Source organism: Pogonomyrmex barbatus, unplaced genomic scaffold, assembly GCF_055798465.1.
Source record: "Pogonomyrmex barbatus isolate J1 unplaced genomic scaffold, ASM5579846v1 scaffold15, whole genome shotgun sequence".
NCBI classification, from domain to species: Eukaryota; Metazoa; Arthropoda; class Insecta; order Hymenoptera; family Formicidae; genus Pogonomyrmex; species Pogonomyrmex barbatus.
The window spans coordinates 5,505,193-5,531,367 of NW_028297111.1; the positions used below are offsets into that span (position 1 = coordinate 5,505,193).

At 37.1% G+C, this 26,175-nt stretch overlaps 1 protein-coding gene and 1 long non-coding RNA gene across 13 annotated transcripts in view; both read left to right on the forward strand.

The window, feature by feature from the left end:
* The first annotated feature begins 740 nt into the window (after nt 1–740).
* LOC148937306 (uncharacterized) overlaps nt 741–26,175 on the forward strand; it is a 109,500-nt gene continuing 84,065 nt past the window's right edge. For both annotated transcript variants that reach the window (XM_089073732.1, XM_089073733.1), the window contains exon 1: nt 741–914. The gene's annotated coding sequence lies outside the window, so the exon portion shown is untranslated. The remainder of the gene's footprint in view (nt 915–26,175) is intronic.
* LOC105424956 (uncharacterized) lies at nt 16,407–22,489 on the forward strand. 11 transcript variants are annotated; one of them, XR_016138553.1, is made up of 12 exons: nt 16,407–16,582; nt 17,166–17,377; nt 17,667–17,749; nt 18,420–18,507; nt 18,722–18,927; nt 19,006–19,273; nt 19,593–19,660; nt 20,207–20,369; nt 20,516–20,688; nt 20,774–21,396; nt 21,474–21,741; nt 21,887–22,489. It is a non-coding gene; the product is annotated as an uncharacterized LOC105424956 (long non-coding RNA). The 11 variants fall into 11 exon arrangements; XR_016138551.1 differs by having other exon boundaries at nt 16,411–16,582; nt 19,006–19,426; XR_016138560.1 differs by having other exon boundaries at nt 16,416–16,582; nt 18,376–18,507; nt 19,006–19,426; nt 19,593–20,039.

Genomic DNA, 26,175 nt, shown 5'->3' on the forward strand with positions numbered 1-26,175 from the left:
AATTAATTTATTGTGATAAATCCTTTATAAAAAAAAAGATATTAAGTCGATTACTCGCATTTCTCGAAGTTTATTGTTGCCGCTTTTCCGGGATGCTGATTGATTTTTTGCTGCGCTAATTTCGTGAGTTACTGTCAATTTGCAAATGACAATTTGTAAAAGGTGGACGAGGTTAGTAGCAAATGAAACTTTGAATCGATTTTGAACAAGAACAAAGGTAAGATGAATAAGGATGAATGAGTTTCTATTTTTCATCACGACGGTACGTCGCTACCATCAACGAATAATATAAAAATATATAATATTGTAAGAATTAGACGACCGTAAACAGTCATGAAAGAGATTCGGAATATAAAGAGCTAACAGAGAGAAGCTGTTGTGATCGTGCAGACTAAGTGTCAGAGTAGTAAATGAGAGATCCCAAGTTCAAATCCAGTCGGTCTCCGTTTATTTTTCCAAATTTAATAAATATCTTTCAATATGAAAAGCTTAATGGCGCGCGCGTACCGCGCGTCTGTTATGTTCTAGTCAATATAAAAAATGAATGGATATTCACTTTTTTACTTAAATGTTATTTTATATTGTAATAAAGTTTGTTTATAATAATAATAAATATATATAATAATCCTTTCTAAAAAAAGGTATGATATCGATACTACATCACTCGAAATTTCCTCGAAGTTTATTGTTGACATTTTTCTGTGATGAGTTCTCTCGCTGCACTTTGTGAATAACTGTCATTGTATTGATTTCACAGAAGATTGTTTTGACAATTGTATATTAAGAAGTTAAAAATATTATAGTGTGACAGTACACCCTCCCTTCTTATTCAGGGCTCGAGCCATGCTTGATGCAATCTCTCCTGTCGTGCTCCAGGAGGATTATTTGTATATTTGCCAATGGCGTTGGAGGGTGTCGCCGCTGCAGTCCGACCTGCATCCATCGAGAGAATAGGACCATCATCTCTCTGAAGTATCGGTCGTGGGGATTCGAGAAAATATACATATGTATATATATATATATATATTGTAATATATATACATGTGTGTATGTCATTGTATTGTTGACTTGTTCTAAACACGTTATTGCGATAAATATCATCACATGCTTCGGTAGTCGAAGGGATAAGATGCCTGCCCTGAGATCCAGATTCGATTCCTGGCTGAGGTGGTATTTTTTCGCAAAAATAATTACGAGTTTTCACGACTGGTTCGTGGTCGGGCCCCGTCGAGACACACACCCTCCCTTCTTAATAAAATTAATATAATAGTATTATATTAATTTTTGCTCTTGTATTGAAGAAGATAAATAGCAAAAAAAGATAAATAAAAAATAAATAAAAAAGATAAATAAATAAATAGTAATAAATTTAAAATTGTTAAAATTAAAAGAAATATATTAATAAATGGTAATATAATTATGTAAAATAAAGTTTTATAAATATACGCATTTTATTACCTTTAAAACGCTTATGTTTTTAAATTATAATATTACAATTTGAGATTAATGTAGTTAATGTATTTGAAAATAAGTAGGAATAGTCAAAAGATGGCGGATCAATCAAAAGTTTTTTGTGACCAGCCTCTGACTGTAATGTCTCTAACAAAAGATGACACACTGCCATTTGGTGGTGGAGTGCGAACTAAAATAAATTGTAGAGTTTCGTCTCATATATACATGTAATCTTTTCAATATCGAAATTTGAAATAAATATTAAATGATAATTAGATGATTAAATAGGTATGTAAAATTAATAAAGAGAAACAATAAACATTAATACAAAATAAACACTATATACAAAACACTATATATAAAATAAACACTATAAACACTATAAATATATTTATTAGCAAATAAACTGCAAAAATACAATTTGCACCAATATTTACATGTACCTATGAATAGAAATACCATCATATACTTGGGTTTGTTTTTTATTCCCGCACTAGGACTGTATTAGAACTGAACTGAATTGAACTAGTGCAAGCCAGAATTGACGAGCAGCTAAGGAATAGAAAACGATTTAGTGCAAGAAAGAAATGGCCCATATTATCTGTATGGAAATTAGATTCGTCTTCTGATGAAGACAAATTATTCATTAAAAATTACTTATTAATTACATATTAATTACTTATTCAATAAAGTATAACTTTAATGTTATTTTATGCTCTATATTGAAATGTAAATATTAAAGTCCTTTAGATCTCAAAAGAAATTCTTATTTTCACATAGTTATTGTTTAAATATCACTTAGTTATGATTATAAATACTAAATTTAGATGAGCAATCTTAATACCTTCGGAGATATATGTAACATATCCATTTTAATTTACAAGAATATTTCCTGCGCTGTCTTATTTATAATTGCGATTTCTTTATTGTTTGCCATTTTTACTTTTTCTTTCTCTGATTATTTCCTTCACACACATTTTGAGTAATATATACGATATGGAATGACGAAGGCGGAAGGAATATTGTGCAAAAGTCCGATTTATCAAAGTGTCTTTTATTCATGATTTAAGAATACGTCTGTACACATCGGTGTATCCGTTGGTCAAATCTCCCGTCCGTTATTCTGTATCAACTCTCTTCCCTATACTTGAAAAAAGTTAAGAAAAAACTCTCAAAGAAAACTTCGAGATTATTCTTAAACAATATATCTATCTTAATTATATATCTATCAATATGTCTATCTATCTTAATTCTTATAAACAAATACAGTTTCGAATCTGTTTGCTATTATTGTTTGTCTTTTGTCTATTGTCTGGCTCGATATACGTTTCAAATTATGTTTTTCAATCCGCAGAAATTCGATATTACAAAGATTTGAAAATAACGATTAAAACGGTCTCACTTTCCCGCGCGGAGAACGGTCAGTCGATTACCAGGAGGAGGAAGCGAGAACGTTGGAGACAGAAGTTCACTTATTGTTGTTAGACGTGTATTGCAACAATGATTTATTCACTGTACAGAACGATAGTGGAGGGTGCGTTAGAATGCACCGATCTTCGCGAATGATTGTGGCCGTGGACGGGCGAGACGGCGATCAGTGCGCGTATGGTTTAGTGTACAAATGCGGTATCACTTCGGCGGTCGGCGCGATACTGTTCGCTGCGCGAAGTTCGGTGGCGCGGGACGCGCGCGGCGGCGGCGGGGTCGCACGTGGATCTTTAAATCGACGGTGATATTAGAGCGCTGTCGCGAAAGTGACGTATTCGCGAGGGCGTTTGATCGTTTAGATCGAAGAACGGGTGAGTCCATTTCCCTGCCGAGAGGGCTCGGCTGACGGGGGGTGTACCCCTCGTCTGTCTCAGTGAGTGGCGAGTGAACTCGGCCAGCCGGGGAGAGCCCCAGCTGTATGCGGAGAAAGAGGCGTCGGTGCCGAGTGTACTCGGCCAACTAGGGAGTACCCCGGTGCTCAGAAAGGAACGGTGGTATCGGAGCGAACCCCGATGCCCGGCGGAGAAATCTCGGAAATGGCGGAGTCGGATCCAGCGGACTCGACGCGCTGAGGAGACCCCAGCAGCTCTCGGCTTACTGTGAGAGATTCGGAGATTCGGCTTTCGGCCAGGCTAAGCGAACTTGGCGCGTTCGGGAGGGCCCCAACAAAACTCAGGTTTTCTACCAGGCTTCGGATGTTCGCTTGCTTAAGACGTGCTCTCGGAAAACGAGCGAGGAACAGGAGTGATTTCCTGTGGAGAGCGATGCCTTTTTATACCCGAGATCGACCTCGGTATTTTCGATCGGATCGGTCGGATTGGTCGATCTTGGGGTTAGCATCCCTTTCTTCAGGAGCGGAAAAAAGGATCGGATATAATTGGTTTTTTGGGGATTATAAGGAATAGGAGCGGGGGATGTTCAAGAATAGGGAAGGAATTCAGTGGGAAGGTAACGGCGCGGTGCGGGGTTGGTCACGCGCTTGTAGACGCAGTCGTGGCGCGGTGCGGGATGCTCGCTCACTTGCGTGGCGCGACGTCGGCGCGGGACGCATTCACACTCGGTGGTACGGTGCATGATGCGGCGCGGGTTGCGCTTGGTGGCGCGACGCGTGGCGCAGTGCGAGGGAATACCACGAAAACAGGCATATTTTCGTGGTATTCTCGCTTTGCTCCGACGCTTTGGAGTTCGCGAATTGCCAATGATTAAAAAAGGGGGCATAAATGCCTCTTGCGGCCACTGCCGCACTTCGCCTGTTGTTCGGCGGTCCCCGACGGATAGTCGGTCGGGGGAAAATCGGAGGAGGAACAGAACAGAGGGATGCGCTCCGTTACATTTCCTCCCTCCCCCTCGCAAGCCAGAAGCAAGGGCTTACGTTGGTCGACTGGATCTTAGCGTCCCGTTCGCGTTAAAGCTTTTCGTCGTTGGACCGCATCCGAACGCTGGATGCTCGTGCCGATCTTCGGCACGGTTTTCCTGATCGTGATGTTGTGGCGCATCGGTGGTTCGGCGGTGGCTTGGTCCCGGTATCGGAGTCCGATCCGAATAGGTCGAAGTAGAGCTCCTCGAGTTCCAATCGCGTCGGATCGTACGGTGGCGGCGGGCGTTCCTCTAAGAACGCGTTGATTTCGTCCACTATATCCACTCGACTCTCCATAGCGGTTCGTAGTGAATTGAGAGGGATCGTTCTTTGTCGCCGGCGGTCGCGTCGTCGGCGGTCGCGAGTTTTCCCCTACTTTTTGTTAATTTTCGGCAGTTACATGTTTATGATTTTGCTCGAATTTTCCCGCGGACGTCCGGGGCCTCGGCGTTCTTGTTTTTTTTTGTTGACGTCACGCGGTTTGCCCCTTCATTTTGGTGCGATTACCGCGGGCTCGTCGATGGTGGCGACGGTCGGCGTCGTGTCGGCGTCAGTCGGTTGGTTGTCGGCGTCGGTCGGGTCGTTGTCGGCGTTTGACGTTTCGGCGGCGCTGTCGGATTTGGTCTTGCCGGGCGACAGTTTCAAGTCCTGGAGGTAAACGTACCGATGCCATTTCCCATGTTGACTCCGTAAATCGCAGATTACGGGGGAAATGGCTGCCTTCACCTCCAGGGGCCCCATGTATCGAGGCGCGAGTTTCGCATTAAATGCGTCGCGCTTACTGGAGAGGAGGTGATCGCGCTTCCACACCCATTCTCCGAGCTCTGGTCGCCAGTCCCGTCGCCTTAGGTCGTAATTCCGCGCCTGCTGTTGCAAGGCTCGTGCCAGGTTAATGCGGACGAGCTCATACGCGTCTTCGAGTCGCTGACGTAAGGCGTCGGGTTTCTCATGGCCGACGGTGGATTAATTTGCCCGGATAAACGGTTCCCGACCGAGATTTAAGTATGCCGGCGAATACCCGGTGGCATCATTCGACGCGGTGTTAAAAGTGAACTGTAATTCGGGCAATGTGTCATCCCACATCTTTTGATTGCGCCCCACATACTGCGCGATCATGGTCTTGATAGTCCGGTTTATCCGTTCGGTCAGGTTGCAGTGGGGGGCGTAAGCGGAGGTGAATCGATGCTTGATCCTGAAGGCGCTGAGGAGTCGCTCAACTTCTTTCGCCTTGAATTGTGTGTCGTTGTCGCTTAACATCTCGGTCGGGCAGCCGTGTCGAAATGATCGTTTTCGCGATGATTTTCGCGACGGATTCGGCGGTGGCGCGGAGGGACCGAATCTCGAGCCACTTCGTAAAGCGGTCCTGCATATTGAGGACCCACGTGTGTCCGCGGAGAGAGCGCGGTAAGGGCCCGATTAAGTCGAGTGTCATTTGTTGCCACAGGCGGTCGAGTGCAGTTGCATGCATGGTTCCGGGCGGATGTCGGGTCGGCACTTTGTACGCGAGGCAGCTCTCACATAAGCGCACGTACCGCGCGATATCGCGGTACATTCTCGGCCAGTAGTAATGGCACGCAATGCGAATGATGATCTTGGCCATCCCTAGGTGTCCGGCGATCGGGGCGTCGTGGAATCAACGTAGAATGTCTCGCCGCTTTCCAGTCGGCACGCACTCCTTCCACTGCGTTTCGCGTGGTACGTCGTGGAAGTTTAATGCGTGGAGTACATGGCGATATAACCGTCCGTCGCGGATTGTAAAATCCGGAAAACGGTCGGGATCGCACGTCACTCGGTCCCACGTGTGGCGGTATCACTGGCAGCAGGGGTGTGACATGGTGAAGACGGTGGGTTGACGAGATAAAGCGTCGGCGACCCGGTTCAACGCGCCCTTCCGGTATCGAATTTCGAACGCGTATTGTTGTAGCTCGAACATCCACTGTCTCAGCCGGCCGGACGGTGATTCGAGTTACTGCAATCATTTCAAAGCTTGATGGTGATTACCGTGAAGCGGTAGCCCTCAAGATACCCGCGCATCTTCCGAATTCCCCAGATGACGGCGAGGCATTCTAGTTCGGTCGCGCTGTAATTTTTTTCGGCGCCGTTTAGTGTCCGACTCGCGTACGCGATGACGCGTTCCCCCTCCGGAAAATACTGCGTGAGTATAGCCCCGAGGCCGATGGTACTTGCATCGGTTTGAAGGGTGAATGGCCGTTCGAAATCGGGGAAGGCCAGCACTGGAGCGGTCGTTATTCTTCAACGCGTCAAAGGCGCCTTGTTCCTCCTTCCCCCATTTCCATCGCGTTTTTTCAGCGCGATTAGTAGTGCGGCGACGGTGGCAAAATCCTGGATGAACCGCTGGTACCAGGAGGCTACCCCAAGAAACTGTCGGATGTGTTTTACGGTCTGCGGGGTGGACCAATCGGCGATCGCGATAGTTTTTTCGGGATCGGTTTTTATCCCGTCGCGATTCATGATATGCCCGAGATATCGTAATTCCGGCACGCAGAAACGACACTTATCGCGATTTATGCGGAATCGAGCTGCGCGCAGTCGGCGGAAGACTTCGCGCAGATGCTGCAGGTGTTCGGCAAATGTCCGGCTAGCAACGATGATGTCCAGATAGGCGAACGCGTGGGGCTCTAATTCGGATCCGATTAAGTGGTCGAGCAGTCGCTGGAAAGTTGCCGGGGCTGAATGCAGGCCGAATGACACGACCCGGAAGTGCATTAGCTCTCGACTTGGCACGGTAAATGGAGTGATCGGTCTGCTGCTGGGAGTGAGGGATACCAGTAACCGTTCTTCAGGTCGATGGTAGACAGATACCTCGCTCCGCGTAGTTTATCCAGTGTGGCGGAAATCTGTGACAACGGATAGGCAGGCGTCGCGCTCAGTAACGGAATTTACCTTGCGAAAGTCGATACAGAATCGGTTTTTTCCGTCTTTTTTCCGGACCACGACGATCGGAGAGCTCCACGCGTTTGTTGACAGTTCAATTATGCCGTCCTGCAGCATTTGATCGACCTCCGCGTCAATGATCGCCTGCATTGCCGAGTTCCGCGGTCGGTATCTCTGTTTGATCGGCGCGGGATCGATGAGTTTAATGCGGTGGTTAATTCGGTCGGTCCGCGAACGTGGTCAAATTTTCTTAGCTCCTCTTCGAGAAATATTCGGAGTTGTTCATCCTCGGAGATCGGACAACTCTGCTTGGTCGACGTTGTTTCGTACGTATGTGAGTACGGCGGCGGTGGTCGCAAGACAATTCCCGATCCTGCCCATACGTCCATCCCGATAATCATGGCGTTGTCGAGTTGCGACAGGATGCAGAATGTATGCCATGTGACGCGATGAGATAGGTTTAAAGGTACGCGAATAGTGCCTATGCTGACCTGCATCCCGTCCGCGAGTCGCACCTGACTGTGTTCGGCGATCGGTATGAAGCGGAGTTGTTTTAGAGAACGCGCGGTTTTTTGGTCGATGAACGTTCTGATCCGGTGTCGATCATCGCTTTGATCGATTGATTGCGCACGTGGACGGTCAGGTGCGGCCGCGGAGAGTAGCTTACTGGGATCGAGACGCGGCCGCGATATTCTCGATCCTGCTGGCGTTTCCCGGCGGATGGCAATCGCAGGTGAATACCCCCTCTTTTCCGCATTGAGAGTAGAATCGGACGGGTGATCGCCGGCATTCGAAGCGTGTATGTCTGCGTTGTTAGCATCGCCAACAATGATCGCGGAAATTATATGTAGTCGCGGCCGTGCGGCTAGTTTTCGCGGTGATATCCCCCCGATGTTCGGTGGTTCGTAACGTTTGTCGCTATTTCTGAATTCCATCGTACTCGGTTCCGTCGCCCGAGTCTGCAGGACGCGGGGGTTTGCGGCATCTTCCCGACGGATGTAAATCTTGTAATCCGGGTGAAGATTGGCGAATAGCAGATCGGTCTGCGCTCGCTCCCCGAAATTCCCCGCGCGACGCATGAGCGTTTGTAGGGCTGTGGCGTACTGTGCGTACGTTTCACCGGGCTTCTGGGTGCGGGAGTAATCTCACGTAGTGCGGCGGTCTTTTCCGGGCAAAACTGTGCGACGAAGTCTTGCCGGAACGTTTCCCACGCGGGCCAGTATTGGCGATTGTTCCGGTGCCACATCGCGTCTCCCCGTAACAATGCGGGTATACCGGTTAATAATTGTTGTTTGATAAAGCCGCACGTTTCGCCAAGTTCCTCGATCCGTTCCAGAAATCCGATCGGATCGCGTCTATCGAAGAAATAGCCCCACTTACACATCTGACCCATGATTTCGGCCGGCCGTGGCAGCTCAGATATACGGATCGGAAATTCGGGGGGCACGGAATATACGGGTGAGGCTACGGGTGTCGTTGCGGGTGGCTCGAGAGATGTTCCCGGGTTGTCGCACGCGCATCTGCGCAGGCGCTGTCGTAGCGCTTCTACGGGTTCGGCGGTACTTTGATGGATTTATCCGAGCCGTTCTTGCAGCTCGGCCTTCGATAATCGGTCTAGCCCGTCATCGGCCATTTCGCTCTTGTTTCCTGTCTCCGCGATCTTGTTATCTTCCGGTCCCTGTTCGGGCGCCATAAAACGGTCTCGCTTTCCCGCGCGAAGAACGGTCAGTCGGTTACCAGGAGGAGGAAGCGAGGATGTTGGAGACAGAAGTTCGCTTATTGTTGTTAGACGTGTATTGCAACAATGATTTATTCACTGTACAGAACGATAGTGGAGGGTGCGTTGGAATGCACCGATCTTCGCGAATGATTGTGGCCGTGGACGGGCGAGACGGCGATCGGTGCGCGTATGGTTTAGTGTACAAATGCGGTATCGCTTCGGCGGTCGGCGCGATACTGTTCACTGCGCGAAGTTCGGTGGCGCGGGGCGCACGTGCTCGCCGTGGATCTTTAAATCGACGGTGATGTTAGAGCGCTGTCGCGAGGGTGACGTATTCGCGAGGGCGTTTGACCGTTTAGATCGGAAAACGGGTGGGCTCGTTCCCTGCCGAGAGGGCTCGGCTGACGGGGGGTGTACTCCTCGTCTGTTTCAGTGAATGTCGAGTGAACTCGGCCAGCCGGAGAGGGCCCCAGCTATGTGCGGAGAAAGAGGCGTCGGTGCCGAGTGTACTCGGCCGGCCGGGGCGTACCCCGGTGCTCGGAAAGGGACGGTGGTATCGGGGCGAACCCCGATGCCCGGTGGAGAAATCTCTGGCGGAGTCGGATCGAGCGGACTCGACGCGTTGGGGAGACCTCAGCAGCTCTCGGCTTACCGAGAGAGATTCGGAGATTCAGCTTTCGGCCAGGCCAAGCGAACTTCGCGCATTGGGGAGGGCCCCAACAAAATTCAGGCTTTCTACCAGGCTTCGGATGCTCGCTTCCTTAAGACGTGCTCTCGGAAAACGAACGAGGAACAGGAGTGATTTCCTGTGGAGAGCGATGCCTTTTTATACCCGAGATCGACTTCGGTATTTTCGGTCGGATCGGTCGGATTGGTCGATCTCGAGGTTAGCGTCCCTCTCTTCAGGAGCGGAAAAAAGGATCGGATATAATTGGTTTTTTGGGGATTATAAGGAATAGGAGTGGGGGATGTTCAAGAGTAGGGAAGGAATTCGGTGGGAAGGTAACGGCGCGGTGCGGGGTTGGTCACGCGCTTGTAGACGCGGTCGTGGCGCGGTGCGGGATGCTCGCTCGCTTGCGTGGCGCGGCGTCGGTGCGGCGCGGGACGCATTCACGCTTGGTGGTACGGTGCGTGATGCGATGAGGAGTGCGCTAGCGCTTGGAGACGCGACGCGTGGCGCGGTGCGAGGGAATACCACGAAAACAGGCATATTTTCGTGATATTCTCGCTTTGCTCCGACGCTTCGGAGTTTGCGAATTGCCAATGATTAAAAAAGGAGGCCTAAATGTCTCTTGCGACCACTACCGCATTCCGCCTGTTGTTCGGCGGTCCCCGACGGATGGTTGGTCGGGGGAAAATCGGAGGAGGAACGGAGCGGAGGGATGCGCTCCGTTACACGATCATGGAAATATATATATCTGTAAAAAATCGAGCGGCCAACGAATGGCGCTAACAATGCAGTTCGATATATGAGTGGCACTGAAATCGACATCAACGCCGCGAGAATTCCAATATCCGGATATGACAAATCAATACGAAAATCTGACGTAAGATCGATTATTGGAGCATACGCGAGCGCTCTATTTTCGGCGAATAAAGATGAGATGTAAATCGAACACTCTCCGTTGAGCTGGCGTTTGAGAAAGATATCTCTTGCGCGAGAGTCAAGTCGAATATCGAAGTCGTTAAGTCGTACAATAATTTAGAGTATATATATATATATATATTTTTTTTATACCATCCTCAAATAAGAAGGGAGGATGTGCGTCACGGCGGGGCCCGACCACGAACCAGTCGTGAAAACTCGTAATTATTTTGCGAAAAAATACTACCTCAGCCAGGAATCGAACCTGGATCTCCTGCTTACCGGGCAAGCATCTTATCCTTTCGATTACCGAGGTATGTGATGATATTTATCGCAAATAACGTATTTAGAATAACACGTCAACAATACAATGATACATACACATATATATATATATATATATATATTACAATATACATGTATTCTTTCGAATTCCCACGACCGGTACTCCAGAGAGATGATGGTCCTATTCTCTCGATGGATACAGGTCGGACTGCAGCGGCGACACCCTCCAACGCCATTGGAAAATATACAAATAATCCTCCTGGAGCACGACAGGAGAGATTGCATCAAGCATGGCTCGAGCCCCCGAATAAGAAGGGAGGGTGTGCGTCACGGTGGGGCCCGACCACGAACCAGTCGTGAAAACTCGTAATTATTTTGCGAAAAAATACCACCTCAGCCAGGAATCGAACCTGGTTCTCCTGCTTACCGGGCAGGCATCTTATCCTTTCGACTACCGAGGCATGTGATGATATTTATCGCAAATAACGTATTTAGAATAACACGTCAACAATACAATGATACATATATATATATATATATATATTTATTACAATATACATATATACATGTATTCTTTCAAATCCCCACGACCGGTACTCCAGAGAGATGATGGTCCTATTCTCTCGATGAATGCAACCGATTCTAAACTTAGTGCAGTCAGTGCAGTGAACTAGTACTAAGTTCTGTTGTATTGGAATAACGAACAGTATCGTTGATATTATTTCGGGAATAGAAAACGCTTTAGTGTATACTTCTTGCACTAGTTTAGGAAGTTCAGGAATAAAAAACAAACCTTTAGTATTTACATAACTAAGTGATATTTAAAACAGTAATGTGAAAATAAGAATTTCTCTTGAGACCTAAAAGACTTTAATATTTACATCTCAATATACAGGTGTCCCCCAAAAAATGGCCAAGCGATCATATGCAGGTAGAGCAGATATCCGATATTTTCGACTCAATTTAGTCAAAAATTGAGTCGAAAAGTCCTGTACTATTTTGCGATTTTCGCAATAGTTAATAAGTTATTAATTTATGAAAATAGTTAAATTGCAAACGCGCGATGAGATACCCAGTGAGACATGCGTTTGCTATCACTAGATATGCGTGGAGTTATTGATTGGTTACGTTTTCATCTACGTACGTTACGTGCATTAGCGTACTCCACGCGTGCCAACGGTGAATGCGTGTCTCATTGGACGGTTTCATCTCACCGCACGCTTGCAATTTAACTATTTTCATAAATTAATAACTCGTTAACTATTACGAAAATAGTACAGGCCTTTTTGACTCTGAGTCTGCTCTATCTGCATATGACCGCTTGACCATTTTTTTGGAGATACCCTTATAGCATAAAATAACAATCATATTTTATTGAATAAGTAATTACTAAGTAATTAATAAGTAATTTTTAATAAGTAATTTGTTTTCATTAGAAAACGAATCTAATATTTCCATACAGATAATATGGAACGCCATTTCTTTTTTGCTAAATTGTTTTTTATTTCTTAGCTGCACGCTTAAGCCTGAGACACAATGGAAAGGTACAGGAAACAGGAACAGGGAATAGCAACAAGCAACAGATTTCGACCAATCAGAAGCTGTGAAAGAATATCGAAGATATTTCTGATTGGTCAAAATCTATTGCCTGTTGCCCTGTGTCACGGCTATCTACATCTTATAATTTTAAATGAAGGAATGCGCGTAATATGATAAAATATTGATTTATTGATTTATTGATTGAATTCTTGTCGGTATCAGGCTTTGATTGTTACCAACGAAGATTCAGATGACACCTCTGAGAAAGAACCTTCCCTCTCTTAATTATGGGTTTGAAAGAAGGAAGTGGTGAGAAACTCGCGCGGGGATTCTGACCATTTCCACCTATAAATATGCGTGCGGAAAAAACGGCGGCGGCCTTTCTTCGGTACTAACTAGGCGGTGACATTAGTCAGTGGCGCGTGATCAACCTTCGGGTTAAAATTCTTAAATTTATAATCAATTTCTGTAATATTTCTCTTAGGAGAATTTAAAAGTCTCCTCGATTAAATAAAGGTAATTTTAAACTAAAATAATTGGGAAAACTGAAATCTTAAATTCTTCTTAATTAAAATCAAGATCATAATTCTAAATTCAAAATCGGTCGCTAACAACAGCGTAGCGTACCATTTAGTTGCAGCCAATGATGTTGCGACTGAATAATTTGAATTTAGAATCTTAATAATAAATAATTATTTTCAAACGTATTTATGCCCAAAAGAGGAGGGCGCAAGTTCAAATTAAAAGATTAAGATTTCAGTTAAATCAAACGATAATTTTAAATAAAGATCCCGTCTCATTATTCCTAAAACTTAAAAATTTGGAAAGACAAACTAAAACTAAAATAATTAAGCAAATTCCTAAATATAAATTAAGAAAAATTGATTTCGAGGTAAATTATCCAAATTATAATCAAATTAATAAGAAGGATCCTCGATATAAAATTTATAAAATTCGTTTCCTATTCGGGGTTGATTAATTCACAAACCGATTCAATCCCAGGGTAAAGTACTTAAATGTATTGATCTAAAAACAGACAATCAGGACGTAACACCTGTTTCTATTGCCTATGTTTTTGCATTATGCATAGGCTTTACACTCGTCAGTTCTGGCTTGCTAGTTCAGTTCAGTTCAGTTCTATTGCAGCGCTAGTGCGGAAATAAAAAACAAATCCTTTGTTTCTTTACACAGATATATATACTAAACTAGATTACTAATATGTCATTATCGAGATAGCGTAGTGTAACGTCCGCAGAAAATTAAAACTTAAAATTAAAATTAAAACTGCGGATGTTCATTCGAAATGATATAATCGAGCGATACCTTAACGTATGCGCGATTTTAAATATTAAGACATATAACTTTTATCATTTTATAGTTTTATTATTTTATATATATATTTTTTTTATATAACTTTTATTATTAAGATAATTAATAATAAAATGAGAACTCATTTTCTTTCGTCTTGCGATAAGATATAATTTTATTTTATTACTATTATTATTGTTTTCTTTTGGGAAATATAATTTTATAACATAATTTTCTTTTTCTCGCATCACCTCTTCTTCGATTCTCGATATTGCAATTGTAGAAGAGACAAAGGAGCGTTCGATGATCTTAGTTTATACTAAAGGGGAGACTTATCGCACTCAAAATATTCCTAATATAAACTTTCCAACGAAGGGCTAGCTCGGAGAGTTTTTCGTTGCGTAACGAAAATTTAACTGACGAAAACGTTAAATGAATTCTCATTTTGCAATAACAAGATTTATTATTAAGCATTAACGAATATCTCCAAAAAATATTAGGTCTTAGCTTTATTTTTCTTTTTTTTTCTTTTCCATTTATCTTTTCTTATTTTCGCGTAAATAACCATAGCACGAAATAAAATGCTCAGTCGAGGAGTGCTTTGTTTGCCCTTCCCCTTTGCATCGGGCCCTACTCTAGAGATATAGCTTGGATGCAGACGCGGCAGTCGTTATCAAATCGTCAGAGAGTGCAGTCACTGTCTCAAACCGCTGAATCTTATAATTATAAAGAAAAAGTAAAAGGAAAGGAAAAGGAAATCACTTGAATTCTAATACGTTCAATAACTTACTTCTAACAATTTAAGGTAATCATTGTTTCTAATATTATTTGGAATATTATTTGATTTCCCTATATTATATTATTTTCTCATATTTTATTATTCGATTTGCTTATATTATACTACTGATTTTCTTATATGATATTATTCAATTTGCTTGTATTATATTATTGATTTTCTTATATTATATTATATTATCTTTGCTTATATTATATTATTGATTTTCATTTCGTTTTAATATCACTACTTATATAAATTTCAGAGAAGAGACAGAATTGAATTCAGAAACTTAGAATTATCATATTCACATCTTATCTCATTATTATTACATATTTGGTATTTTTATATTGATTGAGTTGTATATCATTCATATTATTATTACATCTACGTCTGTCTACGTTCAACGTCAATATCTCTATTTATATATATATATATATATATATATATATATATATATTTATTTATATATATATGTGTATTTATTTATATATATATATGTGTGTGTGTGTGTGTGTGTGTGTGTGTGTGTGTGTGTGTGTGTGTGTGTGTGTGTGTGTGTATTAATATTCCTTAATCGTACATCTTTGAATTTACACATTATTTTCTTATCATTTCTATTTAATATTTTCTGATTTTCATTCCCATTTTAAATATAATTAAGCTTATATCACTCTCATCTTTTGCATAGATCAAATATTCATATATATGTAAACTTGTATGTCCGATATTATGGCATTATTTTATTCATCACCATATTTCACCATATAATTTTCATTAATACTTTCATTACTATTATTATATTATTATTATTATTATTTTCTTTATTATTATTATTATTTTAATGTAACTATTCGTGTTACATAATTTTTTTACATACATTTAATATTTTACAATAATCAAACAAATCATTTCTTTCTGTCATATTAAATAACTTTGAATCACAAGTTCATAACCAATTACACCAATAATCATAACTTTACAATACAATATCATATCCCGATTATTATATTAACAAAATATTTCCCCGCGATTTCCGCTCGGTCGCGAGTTCTAATTCGAAAATATAGTTTGTAATCGTATCCAGCGTCGCCATTGAACATAAATACATTAGATATCCCTTCCCAAATTCCATTAACCGTTCTACGCTATCTCGGGACGTAGCACGTTTCACACATCGAACGCATAGATAGCAGACACTGCGCTGCGGACATGGATAGCGTTCTGTTCGCTAATGCGCAGTATGCGCGCTTAGAAACGGAACGGTTTAAATGCAATTTGATGGAAATAAAATTTATTAATAATAGTGACGATGAAAATGAAAAATTTACTTTAAATAAAGAATTAAAGATATTATATCTCATTTTAATGATTAATACTACGCGGGGAGAAATAATCGTATAAAAAAAATTATCCGATTATGTCGAAAGAGTTATTCTCGGCTATTCGAGAACAGCATTCAAAGAACATTTTCGGTGAGTAATAATTATTGAATTAAAATTAAAAAATAGAACGAAATTTTTCATTAAATAATATGATTATAATCTAGAAAAATAACAATTGTAAATAATTAAAACATAGTTTTATACGTTGAACTTTTTTAAGAAGCAGCTATCGTTAATTGGCTACGCCTGATTTAAAAAAAACTTATATGCGTAGTCGCGCGTAGCTACAAGTTTTACTTATAGTACCTAAGTGTCGGTCCACAATAAATGATTTAAGCTTTAAGCTTTAAGAAGTAAGAAATTGACCAATTATAATCGAATCGAAAAGAATAATCGATTATGATTGGTCAATTTCTTACGATTTAAAGATTAAATATTTATTGGACACTAAGTGTCGGTCCACAATAGGTAATTTAAGCTTTAAGACGTAAGAAATTGACTAATTATAATCGAATATGAAAAGAATAATCGACTATGATTGGTCAATTTCTTACTTCTTGAAACTTAAATCATCTATTGTGGACCGACACTGAGATGAAATGGAACGGTTGTTTATGCGATTTATGCGCATTATGCGTGAAACAGAACGTACCAAGGGTTTTCGGTGTATGCGAGAAAATAGCCGCTGCCACATATTTAAAATAGTTATTGTGTGTGATATCACAGTATATACAGAAGTGCAACTCTTCCGATTTTAGCGTGTACAAAATTGAATTATACTAACGCGAGCTTAGTAAGTAACTAATCACGTAACTGATTATCTGTCATACTTCTTCTCGAGTTTTTCTATAGTGTTCTCTGTCATTTAAATGCCCAACAAACTGGCGGGAACAAACATTTGACATAGAAGTCGACTATTAGTCGGCTATAAGTTGACATTTAGTCTAACTAAAATCTTTAGACTTTAGACTAAAGACTTTAGACTTCTTCTGCCGACTGATGATATATATATATATATATATATATATATATATATATATATACATCATTAAATTTGTATTTTTATATATAAATTTTTATATATTTTATATATATATATTTTTTTATATATATTAAATATATATAAATCTTTATATCCATACAGCACAAATGACTGTTTGTCGACTAATTATCGACTTTTTTTAGTCGACTTGAAGTCGACTTGTAAAGTCGACGTTTAACCGATTATTTCTGTAATGATTTCTGTCTTTATTTTACTTGTCTTACAATAAGTCGATTTAAAATCAACTATTTGCGAGGATATTAAAGTCGACTTTTTATGTTAGACTTTTAATCGACTAATATTGTCAAATTTATGCTCATTTTTAATTATACAGATGCGTTATTAAATTATAAAAATTCTAATTTGATATTTATATTTGACACCAAGTCAATATTGTGAGCGTTAAGTGGAACGAATCATTAAGCGCTAGTATAATTCTTTCTGAGTTTGTTCGATTTCTATCCGGCGTTCACATTAGGTTATGTAACAACGCAACGCGCGATATTAGTAAAACGTGACTTGATGTGATCAGCGATATAATCCAAGGTAATTCTCTTTTTTTTCTTGATATTATTAATAGAAACTATAAAATAAATTTAGAAGATATTACTAAAAATATATTTTAAAAATATTTTTTCGGATATTTGCTAATTTCTCGAAAAATTAATGCCTTTCAAAATTTGAGGTTACGTTGTAAAAATTGTAAAATTAATAAAGCAATATTACCTTTTTTGTTTGTACTCTTGGATGAACGTTGTCATAAATTAATATTACAATTTCATGTTCTTTTCTATGTAAAAATATTTGCTATTTAATTTTCAATCTGCTTTTACAGAACAGATTCAAAGGAACAATTGCAATTTTCTGCTCTCTGCTGCCTGCTCTGTCTTTTTTATCTTCTGTCTTCTTTGTTCAAAGGTAAATCCTTTCATAAATTAATATTACAATTTCATGTTCTTTTCATACTATGTAAAAAATATTTGCTATTTAATTTTGGATAATACTCAAGGTAACAACATACTTTCATTTTTTATTTTATATATTTTGTTTCTTTTCTTTCTGGCAGTTTGAATTTCCGTCCATTTTGATAATATGATGAAAATGATATGTGAAATGATTTAAATATTTTAAGTTATGTTTCTTATAAGTTCTTTATAAAATGTGATGGAATACTTTTAAATGAGTACTCAGTTAAGAACTTTGTATTGATGTTAGCGACACACTGTCACTTGAAAAATTAAAAGTTCATTCATCCTTGTTCATCTTATCCTTATCTTGCTTGTTTATCTTTATATAAATAACTTTATCGTTATTTCATAAATAATGATTTATTATTTTTTCTTTTGCATCTTTAATCAACAAACACGCCTATTATGTTATAATATAATTCACATTTAGAATTATTCACTGCAAATGCAATATTCATTTTTCTATTTGTTTTGTATACATTTATAATGTTATATATTATTTTAATTACATTTTGTAATTAGTGTATGTTAAACATAGATAAGAAATAGATATGAAATGTTTATTTGACAAGATAGATTTAATGAATGAATATTGTTTCACGGAAAACTTTTGCAAACAGCATTTCTGATGCAAGAAATTAGGACCTCCCTCAATGAGATCATGCAAATTCATAAGGCTGCCATTGGCGCTTTAATGGCAAAACACGAGTAAGTAATAGGTATCAGAATAAGATGCAATTTCCGTCTTGTTCGTAATTACTATATTCATTTATAGTACAATTTCTAAGAAAATGTATGTATTATAAAGATTATGAATGTATGTAGAAATGTATCATAAGAAAAAAATATTGGAGATTTTTTCTTTTCATTAATTTAATTTGACTATAATTTATTTAAGTGTTTTAAATTTTAATTATTTCAGGGTCAACTGAATAGCATTTATATATCGTGGCTTGGTTGTATTGAACAATATTGTATTGGACAATTTACACCGATTACAATCAGAAGAGATCAAAATAGAAATTAAACAGAACGACGCTAACAGAGTATCAACTAGCAGCTCACTCTTAACAACAAAAGATGATGCTAGTTCTACGACTGCTGGTACACCCAAATCTATTCACAAGTGTACAGTATTAATAAGATTAATTAAATAAATAATTATTAATAAATTAAAAGTTAAAGAAAAATTTTGATATTATACAGACTGACTCTTCATTTGGACACACAATCACCTATAAGAATATTTATGCATCTACGACCTTCTACTTATTTCGCCGGCCATTGCGGGCCAAGGATTAGTTAACAGATATTCTTGCATCAGTGTTGAATCGAATACATCAACGATGTCTGGTGCGTTTCAATCCAATATTTCCCAAAAAACCGCTATTGTTCGGGAGTTGAAGAAACAGAAAATGGAATAGCTGAGAAAAAGAAACATTCACGTACGTCGAGTGTGACACAGGTCGCCTAGGTGTGTAAGTTGCAACTTCTCGGAAATGAAAGATATATTACTTTGTTTCCTATTGTTAAATGTCTGGATAATTATCAAGTGACTGCTTGGTGGCAGCAATACAATACAGAAATACAGAGATACAGAAATACTGAGCTTTTTCACAGTGATTAAGTAAGTAACAAATGGCAAGAAAAAAATAAAACTGCTTATTTTTTTTCGAAAATATAGTAAAATTTTCTTATTATATGAATAGCATTGTTATTAGATGAAATTATATCGATATGCATCTGATATAACTCTTAGACTTTATGTGAATAACTTTTTTTTCTATTTTTAGAATGAGCTTGTATCATTTCAAGTATATTGATAAAAGACAAATAGTCGCGAATGTCGTGAATAATGTTGGTAAGCTCCATACTATTAAAGCTATGACTTTACTCGCCAGAATGGCATCGTCAGACTTTACCACTGAAAGTTTTACTACTAGCACATTATCTCAATACAGCTACTAGAGAAAATCTAGTTGAAAATAATAGCTGCAAAGTGTATCAAGCTCTATTAGAGACAAACATGGCAACAAAAGTTGGCCTAATCGCATTGGATTGCTTGGATTTCTTCTATATTCATTTTAAAATAATAATTATTAAGTGAATTTTATGTTTTCTTGATTTTATGTGTAAATGATTTCCTAAAACACGTTTATTAATGCTCCCGTTTAAAGCAACTACTAATATGTCGCAAAAATTGATTGTCAAAGATTGAAAGACTGATTGACCATTTTTAGGTAATACAATAAATAAATATTTATTTAAAGACATCAAAAAGTCAATACAAGCATGTTTATAGATTTTGAAGATAAATTTAAATATAAGTATTTAAAATACATATAGTATTTTTAATCATATTAATTTCAAATATTCACAAAATATTAATGTAGTTTACTTTTTTCAGGATATTCTTTTTGCGAATAAAGGCGATAACGTTGTTATGCAAGAGTTTTTCAATATTTTATTTATCGTTTCTTCAAGTCCGATAAGTCCGAGACATTACTTCGTCACGTTTTTATTAGACTTCGAGACTTTTTTGAATAATTATTCTATTGCGCTTTTTCAAGGTGAATATTTTTTTAAGATTTTAGAAAATTTAGTTTTTTTTATAACGGAAAAGAAATAAATGCATAATTAATCATCTTTAATGATAAACAGCATATGATAGATATATAAAATATGCATAGAGTTTGAATATATTTTTTCTTTGTAGGCAATGCTGTGCTTTGCGGTCGCTTATGTTATGAATTACTAATTGCTGTAATAGTAAGCTAAGTTCCATATAACAGGAATCCTATGCTTTAGTATGTTTGCTCACGCAAAGTAATTTTGAGTTTACTAGTCGGAAAGGACCAGAGTGCATTTGCAGATACAGCAAAATTTTAAGTTTGTTTTATTTATGCCATACGTTTTTATCTTTTTGTTGATTTTAGCAGAATTGAAAGCTTTAAAATCTATTATATGTTTGTAGGTGATAATTTTACTTTCTCAAATGTTGAAGGATGTAATTAGTCTGAACAATTCATGATTTTAAGAATCGTTATCATTAATCAACAGCTATGCCTCTTTTAATAAAGTGATGAAGAGTACAGGTTTTTCAATTGAAATGAAAGATTTTAATAAAAGAATACAAACAGTTTTAATGGCAATTGCGCAAATGCGGGAACATGACCTTGAGATGCTGGTCGACAACATAGTTTGGCTAATTCTTATGCCAGCACACCCGAATTGAGACATACATGGTTGGAGATGATGGCTAGGAATCATATCAAAGATGGCAATTTCTCAGAGATGCATATTTTTATTATGTTGACATAAAAATATATTTTTATGTATTTTAAATATTTATTCAATGTTATTCTTTCAATGAGATTCTTAACGCATATTTTAATAACATATACTTTTAATTTTTAAGACTGCTTATTATCAATGCATATAGCAGCGCTAATGGCTGAATATTTGAAATTGCGGAAAGTTCATCCGTGGAGCGCAGAGGCTTTTGATTAAATTTTCATGAACATATTGAAAGACGAACGGAATCTCAAACTTAATGTTGAGATTGTATGTTTTTACTGTATTACATGTTTATCCTTTGTAAGCGCTTTTATTGTGTTACATGTATGTATAAATCAAGAATAGATATAAGAAATATTAATCTGAAGGTGTTCAAGATTTTTAGATGCAAGATATTCAATATAACGAAAGTTTTTTACTCAAACAATTAGAAGTTTGTGCCGATACGTTGGAGAAAACCGAGCATTTCGAATGGCAATTGCTTGGCACTTATATTGTTTAATAGTTCTCATGTACGAAAAGAAGAGAAATTACAAAGCTTTAGCTTACTCGCATTTGACGCAAACCTATAATAAAATTATAGAAATGATACGGACTGGAAAGAGATTGTTCGGGAGGCTTTACAGAGTAGCATTCTTTGGCATGGTAAGATACATTATTACTTCAGAATGGATATTTTTGTAATTCAAAAAAAATTTATACATGCATAATCAAACTTATAATGAAGAAATAACGAAACTTGTCATCAAGAAAATCATAAAATAACAAAATTGATACATCCATTATTTAGGCATACTTTGAAGAGGAGAATGGCCAAGAATACATCTATAAAGAATCCAAAATGACATCATTGTATGAGATATCTGAACGATTATTGCGTTAGTATAGTGAAAAGTTTGGATCTGAGAATTTTAAAATGAATTCTGTATCGGTCGATATAAATAAATTGGATCCCAAGATAGCGTACATTTAGATAATGCCATACTTTGAAAAATTGGAACTAGAAGTGCGACAAATCAAGTTCAAACAGAATCACAACGTGTCTTTATGTTTGAGACGCCATTCACTAAGGAGGGCAAAGTAAGAGACAATCCAAAGGATCCAATCCAATGGAAACTATTCTCACAAGTATGGTTAAATGTCAAATTTCTAATAATTCAATTTATTTATTCGGATATTTGACATCTCACTTTCTTGAGAAAGAAATACAAAAATTTTATATATTAATATATAAAAAAAAGTTTTTTACAAACTTAAGTTTGTATGTATATTTTATATAACAAAAAACATATGTATCTATAATGTAAAAGAAAACATTTATGTTTGTAATGTTTGTAATGTTTATGTTGATATTTGAAATATTCCACAATAATAAAAAGCTTTGTACAGAGAATTGCATTTAATTTTTTATTATATAATATCATTATTAATATTATTATAAATATCGCCTAAAGTTGACTTATTTATTAACTAATAGTTTACTTAATGTCGACTAAAAAGTCGACATAACCATCGTAACCTAATCGATGTCGACTTATAACATTGGCTGAAAGTCGGCTTATTGTTTGCCAAAAGTCAACTTAGTCGCCATAACCAAGTAAAAAGTGTCGGCTTATAGTTGTCATAAAGTCGACTTTAAGTCGACTGATATGGCTGATTTATAGCCAACTATAGTTGGGACATTTGTCGACTATTAGTCGGTTATAAGTTGACATTCGGTCTAACTTTAAAATCGACTTTAGACTTCTGCCGATTTTATGACAACTATAAGCCGACACTTTTTACTTTATAGTCGATTTTGTGCTGTTTGGGGTTGTATACATCAATGAATTTCGATATCTTTTAAAGTTTAATTCTTTTAAAGTTCTTTTAAAGTTTTATTAATATATTTTGATTCATTTTCAATAAATATTGAAAATAAATAGATCAATATGTGCTTATCCTAATAGCACATGATATCATTCGAATATTCTACACTCATACTGAACTCATACTGAAAGTACTGTGATCATATGTACTATTGTCTAATATATCAGAGAACATTCATATAATATCTTGATGGTATAGGATAATTAATTTGTATTTATTTTTAAATATTTAAATAAAAGCGGATTCTTGTCAGAATGTCCGTTGATGTGATTTTTAATGTTCGAATTCAAGCGAATGCCCATTATGGTTGCGATTTGAAATTAGAGTCTTTGTCACGTGGCGGCTTTTAAGACAAGGAGATGCTGGAAATAGGATATAAGAAATTGACACAGTCTTTTTAATGCAAAAATCACTAAATATATTTTGACAAAACAATGGGTGTTTATGACAAATGATCAAATCTCGGGGGGTCAATCATGTAACTTTACGTGAAATTTTTCACTTTTCATTTTTCGCTTTTTACTTTTCATTTTTCACATCTTGACATTTCACATGAAACTTTCACGTACAGCGATTATGTATATAGCTTGGATGCGTGGAAAGTGAAATCATGAAACATAGTTTCATAGGTTTTATAGCTAATGAAAATTATTTTATTGGTATAGTATTATATACATCTTTTAACAACCAATTGTATATGTACTACGTATACTTAATTCTAACGTAGCCCTAATCTTCTCTAATTCCGAAGCATATTTATTAATTCCCTAGATTTCCGCCTTTCCGCCACTAAGGTACATAGCGAAAAAGTTCACGTGAAAAATTTCACATTTTCATGTTTGAGAGAGTTACATGATCCCGCAAAATCGTACATGAACGTAAGTTCACGTGAAACTTTTCACTTTTCACGTTCCGCCCTAGGGAAAAAGTTACATGATCGACTCCCTGATCGGACAAAGCAATGGCACTCAACCAATAAACTCTCCAAATTTCCCTAGACTAATCCGGATCAGTGATTTCTGTCTCAGCATTGATCGGATCATTGTGGACGAAGCATAAAAGCATTTTTGTTGAAAGGTAATCCTCTCTTTACTTTTTTTATATGAAATATTAAATAATTTTACAAAATATTACAAAATTTTACAAAATAAAGTTCGTAATAAAGTTGAATTTATATATTGTAATATTTTCTGTACTAAACATTTCTTTCTGTGAAAATAATTCATTTCAAAGCTTGAAATTATATTGAAAAAGTGCAAAGTCGTGCAAAGTTAATAAAAAAATATCTTATTAAAAAATTGTTAAATAAAAAATTTTTTAACTAATTTTTTAACTAATTTTTTTAATTATTTAACAATTTTTTAAATAAAATATGTTTAAAATTTTTTATTTCTTATGTCTTATAATAATTTTTGTAATAGATCTTATGATTTAGAGCATACGAGTTGAGATCTACTAACTCGATAACTGAGATTGAGATCGCACTACTACGCTACTACTTTTACTATTTTTTGGTGTCGTCTTATATAAGGCTTTATATCAGAGTTTCTTAACATAGATAAAAACTCGAAGGTTAGAATGATAAGAGAGTCATCAGGAATGCCTTATGTATTCGAATATTACATCTAAATTAATATTCCATTAAGAACTCATTAGAACAAAAATGAATAATAATATATTAAGAATCTATTAGAAATAAAATGAATAATAATACATTAAGAATTCATTAAAATAAAATGAAAAAAATAATATTGCTTTCGAGTCATCGGAATTTCCTAGCTTAGCCTAGCTTTATGTGTACAAATATTACAATATAAACCTAACTATATTTACAAGGGAAGTACAACGGAAGTGTCCCCTCCTCCGATTTTAATTCAAGTATGTTAAAATATGGACAAAAATAAGAGACATATATTTTTTTTTATCTGTGTTCTCGAACGTTAAGAGGACAAAACCACCCCTTGAAAAAAATCGGTTTTTTTCTTCCTGAGTAAATATCATCCAAATCGTTAATGATAGAAAAGTTTTAAAGAAAAGTTTTAAACAAAAATTTACGGTTGCAAATGCATTTTACAATGATGTATTTGAATTTTTCAAAAATGTTATATTTTCGAGCCCTCCTCCCCCTAATTTTCAAAAATTTTTAAATTTTTATAACGACATGAAGTTAAGAGCATTTTATGCTGAATACAACGCTATATAATAAAGTCATTTTCCGAAATCGTAAAAGGTGAATATGGCTGCGCGGGGCAACGTTACGAATATGACGCAGTTCATCAGTACAGTATCAGTGCAACAATAATTATTGAAATAAGAGCTTTTTAATACTTTTTTAATACTTTTTTTTTAATACTTGTTTTATACTTTTCAAATATTTTTTGTTATAATAATAATAATCATCAGAGCAAAATTGTATCAGACAGCTCATATAAATTAACAAGAGGAAAGAAAGGCCAGTGAACAAGCAAAAACGAAGTGACGTGATAAAAACAAATTCGAATAAACAATATTTATTGTAAAAATAACAATTACCAGAGTTACTCTCAATATAAAATTCATATTTTTTATCGTTTTTGTTAAGAAAAATTGCTGAAGAAGGCTTCGTGAAGCCGAAACGTACAATATTAAATTTATATTGAAGGTGATATTGTTAATTATTGTTTTTATAATAAATATTGTTTACTCGAATTTGTTTTTGTCACGTCATTTCACTTTCGCTCGTTCATTGGCTTCTCTTTCCTTTTATTAATAATAATCATAATCTTAATAATGATAGTGGGTTTATTAAACAATATTCAAATATTTTTAATGATATATCAGAGAATATATGCAGTACCGTGGATAATTAAAAACAAGACAATTTTACAAATAAAGAAATGATTATTTTTATAAAATATCGCTTATTTAATTTTGGTCGTACGGTAGCTATTCCAATGCTTATGGTAGCTATTGCAATGTTATAAATGTTATAAATATATTTTATTGATCAACATTTATATTTCATAATATCTTATTATCTCAACTCTACGCAAGAAATAGATTTGTGAAGATGTAGTTTTATTTGCATATATTGTTTACATAAGTATCGGGTGAAATTTTGAAAAAAATTTCGAAACCTTTGTTTCACTCCTTCAATTTTTCTTGAATTTATCTTACTACTTCTTCAAAATTTAACTGCTTTTCTTTATATATTTTACCGAAGTATTATCG